The sequence below is a fragment of the Thermobia domestica genome, chromosome 9 (genome assembly GCF_964235325.1).
Source record: "Thermobia domestica chromosome 9, izTheDome1.hap1.1, whole genome shotgun sequence".
Classification (NCBI taxonomy): domain Eukaryota; kingdom Metazoa; phylum Arthropoda; class Insecta; order Zygentoma; family Lepismatidae; genus Thermobia; species Thermobia domestica.
Window position 1 is genome coordinate 104,331,402 of NC_137462.1, and position 20,600 is coordinate 104,352,001.

Below are 20,600 nucleotides of genomic sequence, written 5' to 3' on the forward strand. Positions count from 1 at the left end.
CGATTTGAAAGAATTGAAATTTGAATGCATTACGGTGGTTCAAACTTCATTTTCAACTGTGGATTCAGGCCTCAGTACTAAAAAACATCGATGATAAATTTCGACAATAACAGATATTGACATAGTGTATTAAATGATATTACCTGTGATATGTGTATGTAATGTCGGTTTGTTACCAAAGGGGTACTACTTATAACCTTCAGTAATGCTGATCGTATATTCGTTTTTTCCCTATATAAATTCTTTACAACAGTACGTAAGTTAATAAATTAGTGTATGTATAGGCTACCTCTTCTACTGAATTCATCAAATCCTAAAGAACAACTTCTAATTCAATATTTAATTAGAATAATGTTTGGTGTACGCACAGGCTACATATTTAAATTGCAACAAAAAACAATTAATTTCATTTACTGAATTTATTTACAGAGAATACTCTTTCAAAGAATTATCTTTTCTTTGATATTTGTGTAGCAGAAATGTGGAAATTTTGTATCAGTTTTCTTCTCTTATAGCAGGCAAACAATAGTACATATATAAATCGTTATGTGAAACAGGTCATTAGACTTTTCCTTGATAAGTATAGCCATTTTGTGGAAGAAATTTACTTAAGAATGTGATTTTCTTGAATTAAAGTTTTCAGAAAGGCAAATTCTCCATAGATTTCTTTTTGCATCACATTACTAATGTCAGAGAATCCTGTGGTATCATGTAATTAATCATATGGCCAAAGACTTTAAGGAATTTAAAATTTCCCGAAAAATCGCTTTTTATACGGATGCTTCACTCCTACAATTGAAACAATTCGGGACTGATTTGTAAGAAACAACATGATATTAACAGGAAAGAAGAAGAAAGATTCTCTAAACCGGAAAATCAAGTACAGTAAAACCTGTCAACTTGGTCACCTCTCTAAGTTGACCACCTGCTCATTTTGGCCTGGTTCGTCTTGAACCTGCATTTTCCCATAAGGCATTCGTTACTTATTACTCTGTAAGTTGGCCACCTGTATCGTGGAAGTTGGCCGCATTGAAGCAATGTTTACCCTATGAAGATAATGATAAATTTACCTGCGTATCTTGCCTACGCAAAATAACGTTTTGTTATTTTTCTTAACTCTTTCGTATTCTCATATGAGAGACAGATGTTCTGTATTTGTGACTGGAGACAGAGAAGCATGGATTTCCACAATTTATTCTTGGATAGGTCAATGGCCAGAAGGCTACCTTGATAAAGGGGTGGTGAAGGAAGATGTGAATAAGAAAATGCATGTACAGGAATTCAGGAAATGGTTATACGTATTTGTTTACCCTGTCTGTTTCGGTAAAACCATTAGCTATATTGGCTTCTTTCATCAGTGGGGAGCTTTAGTAGTTCCGGAAATTTCTCAAGGTTAAAGTTAACCATCTCAATTGTCAACTATTGGCACCTGACGGCTTGTCGAAAGGTAGCGGAGGTTTTGAGATATGAATTCCCTTAAGATTTTCTCGAAACATCTTCTACTCCGAGGGAATCACTTGTAGCTCATTGACAAGAGATAGTTAACTACAAAATTAGAATGTGCGTATGTGCCAAAAGGAATAAAATTATGCTATGTATTAAACATACTGTAGTAATTTTTTCGAGTACTGTATATTGTTATGATTACTCTGTATACATTATTTAAAAGTAGCTGTCGGGCCATTCCTAAATAAAATTTTACAATGAAGTAATACTTGAAATTCTATTCTAAAAAAAAAAAAAAAGAAAAACATCAATCACACTTATTTTCTGTAATTTGGCCGCCTGTCTAAGTTGGCCACTCGCTCGTAACCTTTCCGAATGTGTTTGAGTGTAGGATTGAAAATGTCTTACAATGTATGTTTACAGTCAGAAACAATATTAATTATAGATTGGAGGTTTAAGAAATAATAGTTCCAACCTATACCTATTGTTTTCGACTGTACAGTGTAAGCCGTTTGTAAATCCATACATAACTTCGTTACACATAGTACAATGTCATAATCCATTGAACAATGAACTGAATCCGACGATGAACTGAACTGTATGATAGGATTGCTAGCGATAACTATAGGCAGAATAAAATAGTTAATCTGGGCGACGGTGAAAACAAGGGAAGACAATGTATATTATGGTAGTTGTAAGTACCATAATATAGAAAAGACCAAGTTATACCAACGCTATAACCAAGTTATAACCAACCATATAAAATGAGAAGAAACTAAGTTTCCCTTTTTTTTCTCGAACTCCCTTGTGGCTATATGGTTAGCGTACACGCCTTAGGTGCGAGCGACCTAGGCTTGATGATGCACTGTGGAAGCTCTCGTGGTCAGTGGCGGATCTAGGAGGGAGCTGGGGAGGGAGTTTTTTGAGCGACAAAAATAATTGAAGCTATTATTTATATATTTTTAGAAATTGCCTTTTATTCTTTATTAGACAATTTTTGAAACATTAGATATAGTTTCAGTTGCAATTTTTCTGTTATGCAATGTGTAAAACAATACTTGTTGTTCATAATTTTAACGTCCAACTTAGCCAAAATATCCATCGGACGAGAGTTAAGTTGGAAACTTCTGCAGGACCCATGAAAAATTGTAAACTCATGATATAACTATCATAGTCTGGGTTGTGGCTGTCCCACCCAGTTTTTACCTTCTAGCTCCTCCACTGCTTGTGGTTCGTATTCCACATTTAATACTATGTCCACGTCTCATATAACTTCGGTGTTGAACGGGGTGCTAAACTGCAAATCAACCAGAAATTTATTTAGACACACGTTGTATATAATGTAAAAATAGTTTTAAAAGAATGAACTTGACATGTGAAACGTTAATGTCATTTTGCTGGAATTGTGCAGAGTTCCAATAACTCAGATGTTCAACAGAATAGAGAAATGTTACAAACACCATTCCGGTTACAAATATCGTGGAGATTACTGTTAATATGAAACTCTTAATTAAATAGATTGTATACTTAAGTATATGAAAAATGTAGTAAAGCCTTCATTCAATCGATACGGTTTAGTTGGTTTTGTTTTCTTTTAAGTGTTACCGAGTTTCTTTTGTGGTAGGATGGCTTTCCTTAAAATAAGGAAATTGAAAAGAGAACATGAGGTATTGAAAAGATCAGCTATTGATAAAAGAGAGTACTTTGAAATTTATTCTTATTCAGGCTCTCTTTAAATTGAATCTGGAAACATGTATCCGTTGGAGAAAATCTGATAAAAATGAAATGGAGGGCCCTCTAATGAAATTTCTTGAACGTCGATTCCGTTGGAAGGAAATTAAATTTCAAATGTAAGAAAGCAACCTGTTTCAGGTATTAGGTATAAAGAAGTAGACCAGAAGCCTCTTCTTGTTACCTGCTAATGATTTACAGATTTATTAAAAAAGGATGCTGATTTGCATTACATCTACAAGCTGTGCATATACAATAAACTTGCTTTTTGTCTGCTCAATATTCTGTATTTATTTATTTATTTATGCTAATTGATTTGTGTGTGTGTGGGGGGGGGGTAGCGTAAATACTTTTGTCAAGCTATAAACTTGGTAATTATTTTAAATACTTAAATTTTTAAATCTATAATCATCTTAAAATTTGATTTGCTTTTTTTTACAATTGATATTTTTAAAGCTTAACATTTATGTTTATGTTTGGAGGCTAAAGGAGACGGTGATAATGAGATGAATGAGAATAATGTAATGAAGAAAGTGCGAGGCAGCAGGGGAACCCAAGAAAACCAATGTACACGGTGTCCACTAACTACAAAGCTTACTTGCCTTGAGCTGGGATCGAACTAGAAACCCTCACACACTTGATATTTATATATTTACTTTTGAGCAGAATATCATCTTGGCTTGAACTGCAGCAAAATTCTTACATAAGACTGCCAAATAACTACCTCGTGGTTATAAGGTTACTGCAGTACGCAACTTCGCGGCAGGAAACCTGAATTCGATTCCCAGTGGGAGCTGATTTGGTTTGTATTTCACGTTAAGCTGTAGTTCCACGTTGTATGTAGCCTTAGTACTAAAGGGACGCTTAATTTCAAATCAACCAATCGACTAAGTACTTGTTTCTGTGTGCGGTCCCCATATTCGATTCTGGCCGTATTTGGATTGTATTATCAAACCTTGTATCTATTAGTGCTGTTAAAATTATTCGAATATTTTTATTCTGTTATTATTATGTTCATTTTCAGTGTTCTAACATTTATTCGTTATCCGAATAATAGTTCGAACAATTATTTGAATAACGAATTTTACACTGTTACAGCGTGCTCTAACTACTATTCGGAGAATTGTGACTAATCAAACACCGTCAATGTTTGTTTTGTTTCATTCCACCTAAATTGTTCCCTCTCCTTCTTTGCTTAACCTATTCTCTCACCCCAGAGGATCAAAAAGCCCGCTCCCGCGTCATACAATGGTGAATTGGAAATGAATGTTTTAGCGAATCAGTTGCTCAATAATTAAAACATGTTCACTACTGTTTATGAAAATAGCAGCATCAAGACAAAATTATGGGTCTTCCTTCAAACTGATATGGATTGTACGGGACGGTATGATGTAGGAATAATTACAATTTCAGTAGGCTGGTGCATACATAGGTCTATTAGAGCTCTCTCAGTTCGGTACAACAGAGATTTATTCACAAGGAACGGGCATGATCGTGTCATCTGGACATCCGAATCAAACCTACTTCATTCGATAAACATAACAAAGATATGTTGATGCACAAAAAATTAGGTGCCATGAACAACGGAGTAAGTCTCTGGGGCCCCATTAACCCTGTTAGTATAAAGAAAATAGTAGACCCGCAGTGAAATAGCTATTGCATCAACACTGTTCATTGGAAAGTCATGGTTTATAGTTCATTCTCTTCAGCATGAAATAAGCTTTCCAGAGGTGTTATGTATTGGGGCCCATAACGTACTTGAACAGGAAAAATTGGGAGTATGTCTGGAAAATTCATTTCAGAAATCCCTCCCATCAAGTTTGGACCACTCTAGAGTAGCCCCGGGTTAAAGCACACAATCCAAATGTATCTCGAAAAATACTATGGGGGATAAGAAATGTATGAACCAAGTTTTATATTGATAGACGGAATAGATATGAGAAAAAAAACTTGTATACCAATACACGCTCTCCTCTCATACCTATTCTGTATATCAATACAAAACTAGTCGCTAGTCGCTATAAGTAATCGAGTTTTTTTCCCCTGTTGCGGAGAGTCAGTTGAAGAGCTGGAATGGAATCTGTCGATGATTTCAAATCGAGGGATTCGAGTGTTGGATCTGAAAGAAACAGCAGCCACTTAGTATCGTCCCGAATTGGGATGGTTTCACGGGAAGAGCCAAAGTGGTGGCTGGTGGGCTGGATTAGGTCCTCAGTGGCTTCAGTATTCGAATGCTGGATAAGTAATTCCGAAGAATGCAAGTTTTCGTATGAGAAGATTTGTATTTCATATTTAAGGATGGGATGTAGGAAATGGTCTATTGACATATTTGCCATTCTGTTCCAAAGTGGATATTGATTGACGTGTGTACTAGGTATTTTGTAAAAGAGCATTTCAAGCTCTTTTAAGACTGATCTTGCTTAAGAGGTCAGCAATTAGGTTTTTAAATTGAAAATCAGTCCCCTTAAAGTTTGACTGTTTTTGGTCTTACTGACATAATAAATTTAATGGTCGAACTCTTGAGTAGGAAGTCTTATGGCTAGAAGTCTTTTGTTTTGTCTTTATCGATCACGAGTAAAACTCGAAGTCTTGAATGGAAGGCTATTTCCTACATCTTTGTAAATTTGGAAATTGGTTATCACAATTTGAAATTGGCTATTGAAGTGGTCACAAATAAGTTCAACCCAGAGATTGGATGAATAGCGAAGGCCTCTTTGTAAATTAAGAGCTAATACTATGGCTGAAAAGAACGCCCATATTATTAGTTCACAAATGTGATATGTTTAGAGAAAACCTAGTTGAAATTGAAGAAAGTAGAGAGTGTTGATTCTCAGTGAATTTTGAATATAAGATAGGGGCAAATTTCATGTAAGAGAATAATGCCAAGTTTGATACTTTCTCTTTATAAGACGGAATTTAGAGAAGAAAGGGTAAATTTAGAAAACATTAATTTCTTGAATAAAAAGTTTTGTTCAGAGGAACCGAGCTGCTTTTGATTTAAAACGTAGTGCATGAACTCTGTTTTTTAAATCGTTTTTAGAAAAAAGTTTCCCCTAGACACGGCGAGTTGTATTGGTTGCCTTCTTGGTTAATAAAGCCTACTTCCGTATGTCTCCTTTGAGAAACCGTATGTCTCTATATTTTTAATATAAATAATAATAAAAATAAAAAGACTTTTATATAGAGGAATGGCTTTCCAGTTGAGTGAGATTTTTCTTTATTATTATTATTATTATTATTATTATTATTATTATTATTATTATTATTATTATTATTATTATTATTATTATTATTATTATTATTATTACATCGGTCGACTAGTAGACCGTGGTCAACGCGTAAGCCACCTCCGGTCCACGGGTAGGCGGCTTCTCGTGCCTTACCATGATAGGGATTCGTGTGTGGAAGCAGTGGATACAAGGGTACCATGAACAACGACAAACAGTCAACGATCTGCGCATTATAATCATACAACGTAACAGATACGTAAAGTAGACGCTTGAACATGGTAAGGGGTAAGATAAAAGTTTTATCGTCGGCCGACGGCGTCTGTTGAATGCTGGACTGGTTTTCACATTCTTTTCGCAGAGGTTGAGAAACTACTGATCTACAGCAAACGTAGAGGAATTCAGAACTTACTCAGAGCATACAAAACAACCAATAGAGATTGACATATTACTAAGAGAATTACACCAATTAAAGTGCGAAGTGCAAATTTCCACTGAAGAGATGAAAAAGGAAGTGAATTCAGGAGAGAAATGAGAAAGGAATTTAGACAACTTTATACTTACCCGTCAGAGAAAGTCGAAGAAATCCAAACCAGAATGAAAGAACTGAAAGTCAAAGAAGACAAAATTGAAGGACTGGCATAGAAGATAATAAAAAATTTAAAGATGACGAAATGGAAGAATGTGGCAAAGATAATATAGACGATTGTCACGAAACCACACTTGTGATTGAAAACGAATGTGCAATGAATGAAACATGTCAAATACCGGAAAAGGAATGTGTAACGGAGGAAACAGGCCAAGAAAACAAAGTGTCAAATAATGAACTGAAACTGAGAGATCGCGATACTAGATCTATAGGAATGAAATATACAGATGTCTTTCCCAAGTTCCAACTAACGAGGAACACTAAGATTTGGTTTGATTGGAAGAGAAGGAAAAAAGAAATGTATCAGAAACATGACTGATGGAAGAAAGGACACATAGAGACGACCATCTAGTAATGAAATTGTAGATATCCAGAAAGTTTGGAAACAAGTAAATAAGAAACATATGGATAAGCATATGAATCTTCGGAAACGAATGAAATGGTGAGGTTAACATAGTCACTTTAAAAAAATATCGAAATCATTGAAAATCGAAAAGAAGAAAACAGCACTGCATGATCATGAGATCAATGAGATGGATTTATATCAAGTTGGTCAGAAGCAAAAAATGCAAAAAGAAAAAGCTAATCAACAACAAGAAAGCTTTTAGGGACACAGGATAAAGATAATTGGAAACTCTCATTGTTATGAATTTGTGTTTGAGTATATTTATTGTTACAGTTTTATTTGGTGTTGGAGTTTATTCACAGTTACTATTGGAAATTGTTAGTAGAACCACCAGTTGATTACTCAAGTTATTTGTTATTGTCATATTATAAAATCAGTAAATAACACTTTTAAAGAATTTTGAAATTATGGAAATTCAACAAATTTTGCTTGGACCCTATATAGTAAAGAAGATTCATAGAAATTATGTAATGAATAATGTTAATATTTAGTAAAAGTTATCTTCAAAATTTTATCTTGCGATAAAATTTTAGCCACCACCGGTAAATTGTAATGCCTCACGTTCCGTGATGGCATTACAAACTCCTAAATGACTATATGATTAATTAACATGTTTTATTTATTTAAAATAATCAATTATTAAATTATGTCTTTAATTTATTCTAAAGTTTTGACGCACTGTTGTTAGAACATTAATTTCACGTATTGGCGAAAAGAGCACGTCTCCACCTGAAAATTTTAGCACAAAAGAAGAAGAAGGTAAATGAGACTTCGAAAAAGGTAGATGTTATAAGTTATTCTTTGAGATAAGAGATGGCACTGTAAACAATAAGAATTGGAGAGCTTTGCTCTCAATTTTTATCCAATTTTTATTATTTATAATTTGTTACTTTTGACAATTTTACTATTTGTGACAATCTTATTACACTGTATTTCAATTTTAATATACTCATGCGCCGCTTATCCTTTATTATTACAATAACAGTGTGAAAAACAATTATATTTCAAAGAGGCAAATTCGGCCATTTTGGCTCGTGCCATCTTAGTACATAAGCTTACTTAAAACAAATTTGATTTAAAACAAATTTAGTGAAATAGTCCACGGCTTGGACTTCCTTTATAAATCTTCCGAAAGGGAGATAACTGAAACTGAAGTTATTCTTTTTAACACTTATGGCCTACTAAGACTACATTTAAGTCAGAGGCGCTTACTTTACAAACACTGATAATAGTGAAGAAGAAAGACGGGTTTAAATACAAGTTGTGAAGCTGAAAACTTTGAACGATTGATTTAAGATGAATTATTCAACTGTATTTAGAGGTTGTTTTACAATATTATTCACACAAGATGATAATTGAAATTATGAGGCACTAATAGGTGAACCCACTTCGGGTTCTCAGCGACAATAATCCGTTGCTTCTTTACATGTATTAGTTTCATTCAAACTCTGTCTAAATTTTAAGTAACTTATAATCCATTATATGACCACAAATTGATTTGGCAATTACCATCATATAATTTATGCTGAAGACTTAAGAAGAAGCATCCATACTGATAAAATAATGATGGTGATGGAGGTGTCTGAAGTTTATTAGGATATGCTGCAGATATATACTACCTTATTACTTGAAAATTTTGTGCTGGAACTATTGACTACTAATTGTTTGGTATGTTTAATTATACATAAAATAAAGAAGCGACAAGAACTAAAGGGAGAAAATATAATTATAATGGTACAAAGTTAAGTGAATATAGTGTATACTATTAGCAAATAATTTTATGAATATAAATATGGTTAGTGAGAATGAAACTAGGAAGTAAAATGATGAAATATGTCTACGAAAGCGAATGAAAGATAACTAGTACTGTTCATTAAAGACATATGTCAGCTGTTATGGTTAAATAGCATTATTCCCAATCGTTATATAATAAGCATAAGGAACTGCATTAAGAACAATTATAGTAACAAATGCTAGCATATACCTATATAATTTATTTACAGTTACATTCTGGGCTTATATAATTACAAAAGAAAAGCTTTATACCTGTTTGTTTATCACTAGATGAATCGAGGGAATCCGGAAAACAAGAAAAATGTATTTAAAATAATTTGTATAGATAATGTGTTGCTTTGTTATGTATGTTTATCGTTTGTATATACATGTGTGGTGTTAACTTATTTCATTGCAGGTTCAATTAACTCAATAATATTTTGAGCTTTAACCCTTTGGAGATCTTGGCTTTTTGGGCTATTTTTGAGACTTTCAGTCAAGCAGCTACTGCATCGTCACTATTTATCCTAGGATCATGGTTTATACCTCATTCTCTTCAGAATAGAGCTGGCTTTCAAATGGTACCACTTGCATGCTCATACCATATACCAGAAGCGGGAAAAAATGTCAAAGTGAAAATTTCGGAGGGAAAATTTTTTTCTCGAACTTTGGCCCCCCCTGGACCCCCCCTGTGTCAACGTAACCATCTAAAAAATCTGATAAATAGTACTTGGTATACTGAATGTGTGTGCAAATTTCAAGTTTTTATCTTGAATAGTAAGGGCGGGAGAATTTTTATCAAAAATTCCCACAATGCCCCAAATCACCATAAAACACTATGATCTCAGGGGGAAAAATCCTGAGACATCCCTAATTACCCCAGGGTCATGTGTCGCCCATATTATCTTCTGAATAGAACTGCCTTTCAGGCGGTACCATTCACATGTCTCCAATCATGTATCTAAGGCGGGAAATTCCTGAAAAAAGGGAGTTTTTGGGGCAAAATTTCCCTTTTTTCAACTTTTGCCCCTCTGGACCCCCCTGTTTTTACGCAGAAATCGGAAAAAAGCTTCTGGTAAATACTACTCGGTGGACTGAATGTTTGTGCAAAATTTCAATCTTCTACGTGAAAAAATAGGCCCGCCAGAAAAAAATTCCCTACCATGCCCCACTTTTACCCTATACAGAAGTATATTTGGATAAAAATTCACTGAGACGGCCCTAATTACCCTAGAATAATAATTCGACCGTCGTTCTCTTCGGTATGGAACGGCCTTTCAGACGGTATGACTCACGTGGTCCTATCATGTTTTTTTGGCCGGAAAATGACGAAATACGGGATTTTTGGGGTAAAAAATCCCTATTTTTACCCCTTTGCCCCTCTGGTTCCCCCCTGTTTTAGCACTGACATCGGAACAAAAAAATCTGGTAAATAGTACTCGGTGGACTGAATGTTTGTGCAAAATTTCAATCTTCTACGTGAAAAAATAGGCCCGCCAGAAAAAATTCCCTACCATGCCCCACTTTTACCCTATACAGAAGTATATTTGGATAAAAATTCACTGAGACGGCCCTAATTACCCTAGAATAATAATTCGACCGTCGTTCTCTTCAGAATGGAACGGCATTTCAGACGGTATGACTCACGTGGTCCTATCATGTATGTGAGGCGGGAAAATGACGAAATACGGGGTTTTGGGGGTTAAAAATCCTTTTTTTATACCCCTTTCCCCCTCTGGTTCCCCCCTGTTTTAGCACTGACATCGGAACAAAAAATCTGGTAAATACTACTCGGTGGGCTGAGTGTTTGTGCAAAATTTCAATCTTCTACGTAGAAAAATAAGCCCGCCAAAAAATATTGAACATAGGCTTTGAAAATGAGAAAATACATTTTTGACTTATGACGTCATCACCTCCCATGTCTGGACGCAGGACGGTCTGAAACCATACGTAATGTCTTCTACAAGGCCTCTGGACTTGAAAAACAAAAACAAAAAAAACCGGACAAAAAAGCTCAAATAGAAGAGAAATAACGCAATGTACCATGAAAAACGCGTATGGTACAAAATGTACCATAAGATCCCCAAAGGGTTAAACACCATTTCGATGATTTTGAATTCATGTTATGTTTAATTGCAATTTCATTTTATACGTTCGATTCCTTGGGTACAGACTCTCCGTATTCCGCACCTGGAAGCGTTTGTTTGTGATTTCTTGCTTGGGATGTTATCTTAAGCGGGCGACTCGGACCGTTCACGTCGCCTATTGTGAGTGCTTCCGCATTCACGCAGTGTGATATGCCCTATTTTCTTCCGTTGCGTGTTTCATATTTGACTACCTACCCCACCCATACTTCGTCTTCTGCTGCGATGAAGAAAGTCCAATGATACAATGATAGAAAATGCATGGAAAGGAGAGCAAGTGATTGCATCGCAGCAGTGACGAAAGAGGGGCGTGTCAAGCGTCATAAGGGCGTGTATGCTGTACGAGTTCAAAGTGGGGTCAAATGTCGCTACAGCGGGGCGGAAGATATGCCAGGCCTTTGGTGAGCTGTCGTGACTACGCGGACAGTGCAGCAGTGCTTTAACAAGTTTAAGAAAGGGACCAAACAATCGAAGGCGCACCACGTGCCGGAAGACCAACACATGTACAAAATGAAGATATTCAGGCAGCAATTGAGGCGAATAATAGCCAGACATGTAAGGAACTGGGACTACAATTCAGTGTGAGTGGAGAAACTATTCGGCACCACCTCCATCAACATGGGAAGCACTACAAGTTGGGTCGGTGGGTCCCACATGATTTGACTCCGAGCCAGAAGGCAACGCGAGCAGACACCTATGTTTCTTTGCTGTCTCGTCTGAGGAAGGAGCCATTTCTGGACAGGATGTTGAGATGTGATTAGAAGTAGGTCCTGTACGAAGCACCACGGCGTCATCATCATTGGTTAGCATCCCATGAACCGGTTCCAAAATAGCCGAAACCAGCACGGCACCAGAAGAAGGTCTTCCTGTGTGTTTGTTGGAATGCTCGCGGCATCCTGCATCGGGAACTGCTACCGTACCAGCTGGTTAGAACATCAATGCAACTGTGTACTGTAAGCAGTTAAGACGTGTTCAAAAAAGAAAGAAAAAAAACTCTGGAGCCAGCACTTCTGAATTGCAAACGGGTCTTCCTGCTACAGGACAACGCTCATTCCCACATAGCTAGGATGATGCGGGACACCATTCTACGCCTTGGATGGAAAACACTATTGCATCCACCATACTCTCCGGATATTCCTTTGTCCGATTAGCACCTGTTCCATTCCTTGGACAACCGCCTTAGAGGACGCCAGTTTAAATTCCTAGTAGAGATGCAAAATGCACTTGACACCTTCTTCGCTTAACGGCGCACCAAGTTCTATTGCATTGGAATCCATGGCCTTCCAGAACGTTCGCAAAAGGTCGTCGATGTTGATACGGACTATTTTTGATCTTCCAGGTACGTCTTAGGTGGTATATCGATGTTCGAAGATGTGGGTGAGAAAGCGACAAAACTTTCTTGGTTACCTTTATAGAACAGGGAGGGCTTTTATCCAATAAGGTCTATACACTGAGAATAGGTTGTGACAAAAGTGATCAGAATGCCATTTTCAATAAATTTTATTTGTATTTATCTTTCAAGTTTATCTTCCCTTAATCCCTTTTTGTACCCACACAGTTCATTAAAGTCGTTGATATTTCATTCTTGGTAGTTCATTATACTACCTACAAGAAACAAATACAGTTAATACAAAAAGGAAGAAAGAGGAGGAGTATTACATTAAACCAGTTGTTGTCAGCCTTGGATACGAGTTTTCCCGGCGTATTATGGGATGGACTTTGAAGAGTATGAAGGCTCTTAAGATTTTCAAGTCTTTGTGTTTTACGTCTTCATACAATACCAAGGTTAAGAAGGATGCAATAATCTACTATTAACGTGGGCTTCAACCTACGACCAACGCTTGGATCCGGTGCAGCTGCGGGAAGGAGGATGCACAGACCATTATGAGGTCAGCCCTCACAATATATGGTATTCACATCACACCTTCTCATTTCCAACAGGGATGGATTACTTACCGCAGTTGATAAAGAAAGTACCAACTTGTTAAACATGAGACGTATGTTCATTCGTGGCCTCAAAAGATCTATCGCTGATGTTGTTCTGGCAGTAGCTTTTCAAATACAATATTTCATGGACGTACAAAATTTCACGCGGAGGATAAGAGTTTGTTCAGGAAGTTCTGGTAAAATTCCTGGATTGCAGTAAAATGAAATATTTGTTAGATTAATAAAATTAGGATTTTTTTTTTAAATAAGCTCTGAGGGAATATCGATAATATTTATCCCCGTTGAAAAGCCAAATGACTCAATTACAGTTTCATGAAATGAATATTAAATGTTTAACAAAATTAAAACAAAACTTTTGAGTTAACTATTTGTAATGCAATAGAATTTAAAACTCTCTGCGCGTGACATTGTTGAAATTTAATGTATGCAAATGGATTTTATGTTATTCCTTCTTCTTTTTTTGTAGTCAACTTTAATTTTGTTCTGGGTTTTATGTTTTAAATGTGTGTGTGTGTGTGTATGTGGTAAGTGAAGGTAATTACGAATTACTGGTGAATTGGTTTGTTTTGGGTGTTTATTGATAATTGTATAGGTGGAGGTGGAGTGAATTGGGGCGGGAGGGAATTCTGCACAGAACAATTTAACAGCATGTGCACACAGTGATTGAGAGGCAGCTGAGACAGACCACACAGATTATATGCGCTCAGTTTCACAAAACAACCAACATTCAATGTGCTACGATTTTTTACATTCCTTTTTTTTTAAAAAAAAAAGAAGAAAAAAAGGAGCGGGGTTGTATATTGAAAAGTATTCAAGTCCTACTCCTATTATTATTATTATTACGACAATCGCTTGATTAACTTCGATTATGAGTATGGTTGATAATAGGCTATTATTGCGTATTGATTCGTGTGCATTGTTCTCTGTGAGGAATTGTGTTTGTGTGACTGGTTGTCCGTTATTTTGGAGGATGGGTTCAATCGTATGGAATGTGATGGGATTCAATGGTTACACAGACTGATTCTGCAGGTCGTTATTCTTCGTTCATTCATTACAAATGGATCTGTTTTATTTATGAGTATGATTACATTAAAAAAAAAAATTCTTTTACCTTGAGTATGTCTTAGTTTTGTTTGTAAAATTTTATTTTGTTTTAATTTCTAGTGATAGTTTTTTTTTTTTTTTGGCTTTTGTTCTTATTACTTAAGGCAGTCGTTTCTAACTGGCCAACATATGAGATATAAGAGCACAGGTTTACAGTCAAGAGGAATAGCCAGTGATGATTTAAGATTCCCCTCGGGCAGGGGGGACTTTTAATACACGTGGAAGTTTAAAGTACAACTGTGAAAATACTAGTAACACACGTTAAGGTCCAAACAGGAATGAAAATGAAATCACTAGAGGGAATAACCAAGTGTTGGGAGTATACACATAATCACGGATCCGCATGTACTATTCCTGCTAAACTGACTACGATCCAAATATTCTTATATACATGTCACTAATGTTTTTCCTTTAAAAGAATCCTTCTCCTTCTCCTTTCCATGTGGTTTATAGAGAAAGCGGTGCAGCAGACTGTGATATGTTCAAAAACACTTACTGGTACTTGGAATTTACCTAGGTACTGCTTAAGGTAATGGTATAAAAACACAGTAATCACTAACAAACATCAGTACGTTTTCTTTAGTTTTCCAAAATGAACTGTACACAGCAATAATATTCACACTCATGCGGCAAATTTGAGACATTATATATATATATATATATATATATATATATATATATATATATATATATATATATACACAAATGGTGATCAGAAAAATGGAAACACTTGAACGAAATTGCAACTTACCAGATTAATATGATGTCAGGCCACCTTTCGCCTTCAGAACAGTCTTGATACGACATGGGATGGAGGCATAGAGGTCGTGAATGGTAGCAAGTGGAACTTTACACTACTCCTCGTGCAGGGCATCGGCCAGTTCTGTGAGAGAGGATGGAGGTGGAAATCGTCGCCGGAGTCGTGTTTCCAAGACGGACCACAGATGTTCAATTATGTTGACATCTGAGGATTGGGCGGGCCAGAGGAGGTGTTGAACTTCATCCCGATGTTCCTCAAACTACGCTGCAATAACGCCAGCTGTGTGAATGGGTGCATTATCATCCTGGAAGATGGGGTCATTGTCCGGGAACAACATCCGGACCATAGGATGCAAGTGGTCTCCTAAAATTGCGACATAATCGTTGGCAGTGATTCGTCCGCTAAGTGTGACCACAGGACCCAATGAAAACCATGATATGGCGGCCCACAGCATCACCGAGCCGCCACCATGTTTCACAGTTGGGCGGAAACACTGCAGATCATAAGCTTCTTTGGGCGTTCTCCACATATAAACACGGCCCGTGGTTGGGAATAGGGTGAAGGGTGACTCATCCGACCATATCACACGTTTCCAGTCCTCAACCGTCCAAGTTGCATGGTCACGGCACCATTTGCGGCGTGCGAAAGCGTTATGGTCGATGATGAGCGGTTTGGCCCGTGCAACACGACCCCGTAAGTTCATGCCATGTAATTCGCGGTGGACTGTGATTGTCGAAACAGGAAGGGGGAGGTGCTGATTGAGTTCCTCCGTCACTTGTTCGCAGTGGACGACGGTTCTGCGTGACAATGCTCTTTAATACCCGGCGTGAACTGTCACTCATGATTTTCTTCCGCCCACTGTTCCGCTTCCTCGATGTGGTTTTCCCGTGTGTTGTGTAGGCCGTCATCACCTTCGACACTGTCCCACGCGACACACCTTAACACAGTAGCCACTGCCGTCACACTCACTCCACATAACCGCGCACCAACAATTTGCTCTCTTTAAAAATCTGAGAGGTCTCCCGTTTTACACTACCTCCGTCTGGTGCAGCCACTGGACACTGCTGTTCCACTGCGCCTGACGTAGTATGGAGACCGACCTAACACACCACCACCAGCGGTCCGGCGCTGCGGGCGCTACGACACCACTGCCAACCCATACATCTGATGTTGTTGCCAACTACAGGTGTTTCCATTTTTCTGATCACCATCTGTATACAGTACGGCGCTAAATTCGTTGTACAATAGCAGAAGAGTGATTCCTGAGAGTAAAACAAACAAAAATGTTCCTATAAACATAGGGCGAAAACCCATCGTTTACGTGTTATAGGCTGCCGAAATCATGACAAAATGAATTTTAAAGGTTCACAGCTCCAAAAGTATAAGACCTACCTTGGCCGGGTCAAGACTTCACTTAGGAACTAGCATGTGCCCTACCCAAAAATGTGTGTTTCAGAATCCTGAGATGCTTCCACAACAATTTTTATAGAGGGAGTTTGACTAAGGGCCTATGATATAAAGTACTCTCCAACTACCTCCATAAAAATTGTTGCGTGACTACCTTAGGATTCTAAAACATGTGTTTTTGGATAGAGCACGTATTAGTTCCTAAGCAAAGCTTTGACCCGACTACAGTAGGTCCCATAGTTTTGGAGCTAAGGACCTTTGGAATTCATTTTCTCATGTTTTTCGGCAACCTATAACACGCAAACGATGGGGTTTTCGCTCTTTGTTTATAAAAACTTTTTTGTTTGTTGTACTCTCAGGAATCACTCTTCTGCTTTTGTACAACGAATTTAGCGTCATACTGTATATATATATATATATATATATATATATATATATATATATATATATATATATATATATATATATATATATATATAGGGCCGGATCCAGGATTTTCTGAGGAGAGATGCACCAATAACTACCAATACATTTGAATCAAATTTATATTTTTAAAATGCCTTTTGGCATCTGTGGTGTGTATGAGGAATTGACTTAAAGTATTGCTTTGCAAAACTCCGCTTTCTTTTAAGCCCGAAACGAAAACATGACATTGATATTTTCACTACCAGCTTCTCACTTTAGATAGTGTATATTCATAACGGAAGGGGGAGGGTGCACGTGCTCCGGTGCACCCCGTAAATCCGGCCCTACATATATATATATATATATATAGATATAGATAGATAGATATCGCTCTCTCTAACGTTTTGATCCAGATACTCGTCTATAGGCGGACGGACAAAATTATTCTATAAGACTTCCCACATTTGTGCACAGCATAGTTTGGGGCCTAAGAAAGAAATACATAGATCCTTGTCTCTCTGATTGTTGGTGTAATTTGTCTTTACGCAAAGTTCCAATATAATATTAATGTCATGGGTCTCCCTCCTTTAAGGTCCTGCATTGAAATGCATATTGAGCGGCCATCAGTGGCGTATTTACGATTTTGTTCGGGGAGGGCTTTGCTAACTTTCGGGGGGGGGGAGGGGGCTTTGCCTGAAAATGTGAAAATTCTGCAAGATATTTCGTATACTTTACTATAGTAAGATTTTGGGGGGGCTTAAGCCCGGAAGCCCCCCCCCCCCCTAAATACGCTACTGGCGGCCATTATTAAATTAAAGACTAGAATACTCTGCCTGTTGAGCATCATTGTTGGTTAATCCAATGTTCTCGAGATTGCTGCCAGAGTGAATGTTGCTGTGTTGAGCTTTCGTTACCATACAGCGGTTAACATCTTCAGAGCTATGGGTTGGAGTGTGCTAGTCGAACAATTTGTATTGTATTCTTAGGGAATTGCTGTGTTTCTATTGGTTGTTCTTATTGGCCCATAGTGTGCTCGGATGTTGCCGGTGGAAACTGTTTTCTGATTGGCTGTTGGTTCTTTTCGTACTGAGAAACTGAAGCCAAATGTCAGGTAGATGATAACCTTGGTCTCTGTTGATGGAGGGCTTGTGTGAGGAACTGATGAGAAACTGTATTATGAGAGAAGTGCTAGAGGGTATGGTAGAAGGAAAGAGAGGAAGAGGCATAGGAGATTGTAGTTGAAGGAAGGCATTAAAACAAACAATTACTATGTAAGACGAAAAGACCAGCTGAGGATCACTGTACATCGAAGCTTCTTAGTTGCAGCAAGTGACCTGCTAATAATGGCAGAATCGCTACGATGATATGTTTAGCAATATTGGCTAAAAAAAAAGAGAAAAAATTAAAATAATATTGATTATAATCAAACAAGCTTTAAAGAAGTCTGTAATATTTCGAGTTTGCTGCTGCTTTAATGGAAATAGTTCCTGCACTGATAAATGATGTACTTCGTTCTTATGCACTGATAAATGATGTACTTTTTTTTTAAGGACAAAAGTGTTTCTGTTTTTCATTTTTATTGCCACTTTGCTTCGATTTTTTTTTTTTTTTTTTTTGCATAGTTCGCATAAGCTATACGGATGCCCTCCACTTTCCTCAACAACTTTGAAAAACGCATGAAAGTTACTTCTTGGCGTTCGCCACTTGGATTTTTTACGTTGCAAATTTCTTCTGTGCGTTTGTGGCGTTTCGTCAGCAGACTGTCTGAGGCAAAGCAACTGAAGGGTCAAAAACAAAGCCCTCTTTTGCTATATTTATTCCGGGACGAACCTACAATCAGTTCATGTACTTAATTTGGTATTTCGGAAAGAGAAGAAAACAAACAATCATGTATAGCTAATTATTGGAATCTTTTTCAGGAGGTGAAACCTCCTGAATACAAATTTCCCCTAAAATTAAATGGAAACATTCTAAATTTTATGTCCTATTAACATCGATATTTTCCAGGTTTAGGCCTATTTATGTTCAAATCACCAGTTTGGAAATTGTAGTATACGTACTTTTATATCCTACTTAAAGATTCTCCACGGCTATGATAAGTAAAGAAATGCCATATATATATATATATATATATATATATATATATATATATATATATATATATATATATTTATATATGTATATTTAACATCTTTTAACATCTACAAACGATATGGAGATAATAAAATTATAAATAAATTATCGAAATATATCAACATGGAGGTTACGTCATTAAGTATGTGACATGATTTGATATAAAGAAGATTTAATTATTACATAACTAATTATAATGAGTCGTCGAAGCTGTTTACGCATTAATGAATGGTCCTAATGTTTGCGCTAATGAAAGAGTAAAGATGATTATATGAAATAATTTAAATAAAACAGTTATGGTTAAATAAGATGAAGATTAAGGAAGTAGTTAAACAGAACTATAAATGTTATGCCTGCCTCCCATGCTGAAAATGTCATTTATATCTCCATCATTTCTTGTTTAGCACCCCGAATGTAAATCGGTTGTACATTATCAAGCTGTTTGAAATTACATCTTATGAAATGAAATGAAATCTTTGAGTTTTATGTCCCACGGTTATGCCGGTTAGGCTAAAGGAGACGGTGATGATGAGTAATGAATGAAAATGGTGGAATGAAGAAAGTGGGAGGAAACGGGAGAACCCCTAGAAAACCCACGCACACGGTGTTGGTCCACCACAAAGTTCACTTGGCGGGGGCTGGGATCGAACCCGGGACCCTAAGCACCAGAGGTGAACGCTCTACCACTGAGCCACCGCGAAATTACATCTTATAATGCACCCGTCTATGGGAACATCTTTAGTTGATACGTATACGAATCATGTTTTCTTGTGAAAATAGGAATCTAAATAAAATCGTTTTTAACATTAGCATGACGCAGTATAACCTATTTATGTGTATTTCTGTATTTATTCGTTATTGTCTCCAAAGCAATATTTATGTTTCAAATTTATTTATGTACTATGTTTTCTGTGCACTAATACTTGTGTCAACTACCGTGTCATATAGATATTGTACTTTGTTTCTATGTCCATAGCACATGTTGAAATAATAACTTACAAAATCATATACGGTATCTGAAATGTTAAATACTTATAATTCATGACATGTACCAATAAAATTTTTATGTGAATTCTGTTCAATTTGATACGTTAAATTCTATTCAATTCTGATGAGTCGTACATGTTTTTTTATAAACTTGTACTTCAGTCGTTCACTATCCGACGGACTAGAGATAAACTTCTTTCCGGAGAACAATCCGGTGGCGATCTATGGGCCGTGTTTGATGTTCCTAGTTCTAACAATTGCATACAGAGGGCGTCGAACAGAAAATCACCATTGCGCAACAACTGCCACCTCCAGTCTGATGTAATGTCACACGTCTGTCAACGGAAAGGATGTTTTCGGGGATGCAGACCTGGACATCGGAACCAGCGCTTGCGTGACCGGCATTACGGGCAGTGGGGTAGGAAAACGACATACTGTAGCTATATGTTACAGAGGCATATCGACACACACGGATTGCGTA

At 36.9% G+C, this 20,600-nt stretch overlaps 1 protein-coding gene across 1 annotated transcript in view; it reads left to right on the plus strand.

Annotated features, from left to right (window-relative positions):
- The window catches only part of XRCC1 (DNA repair protein XRCC1), a 166,545-nt gene that overhangs the window by 130,256 nt on the left and 15,689 nt on the right, over window positions 1–20,600 (plus strand). The gene's annotated exons all lie outside the window — the stretch shown is intronic.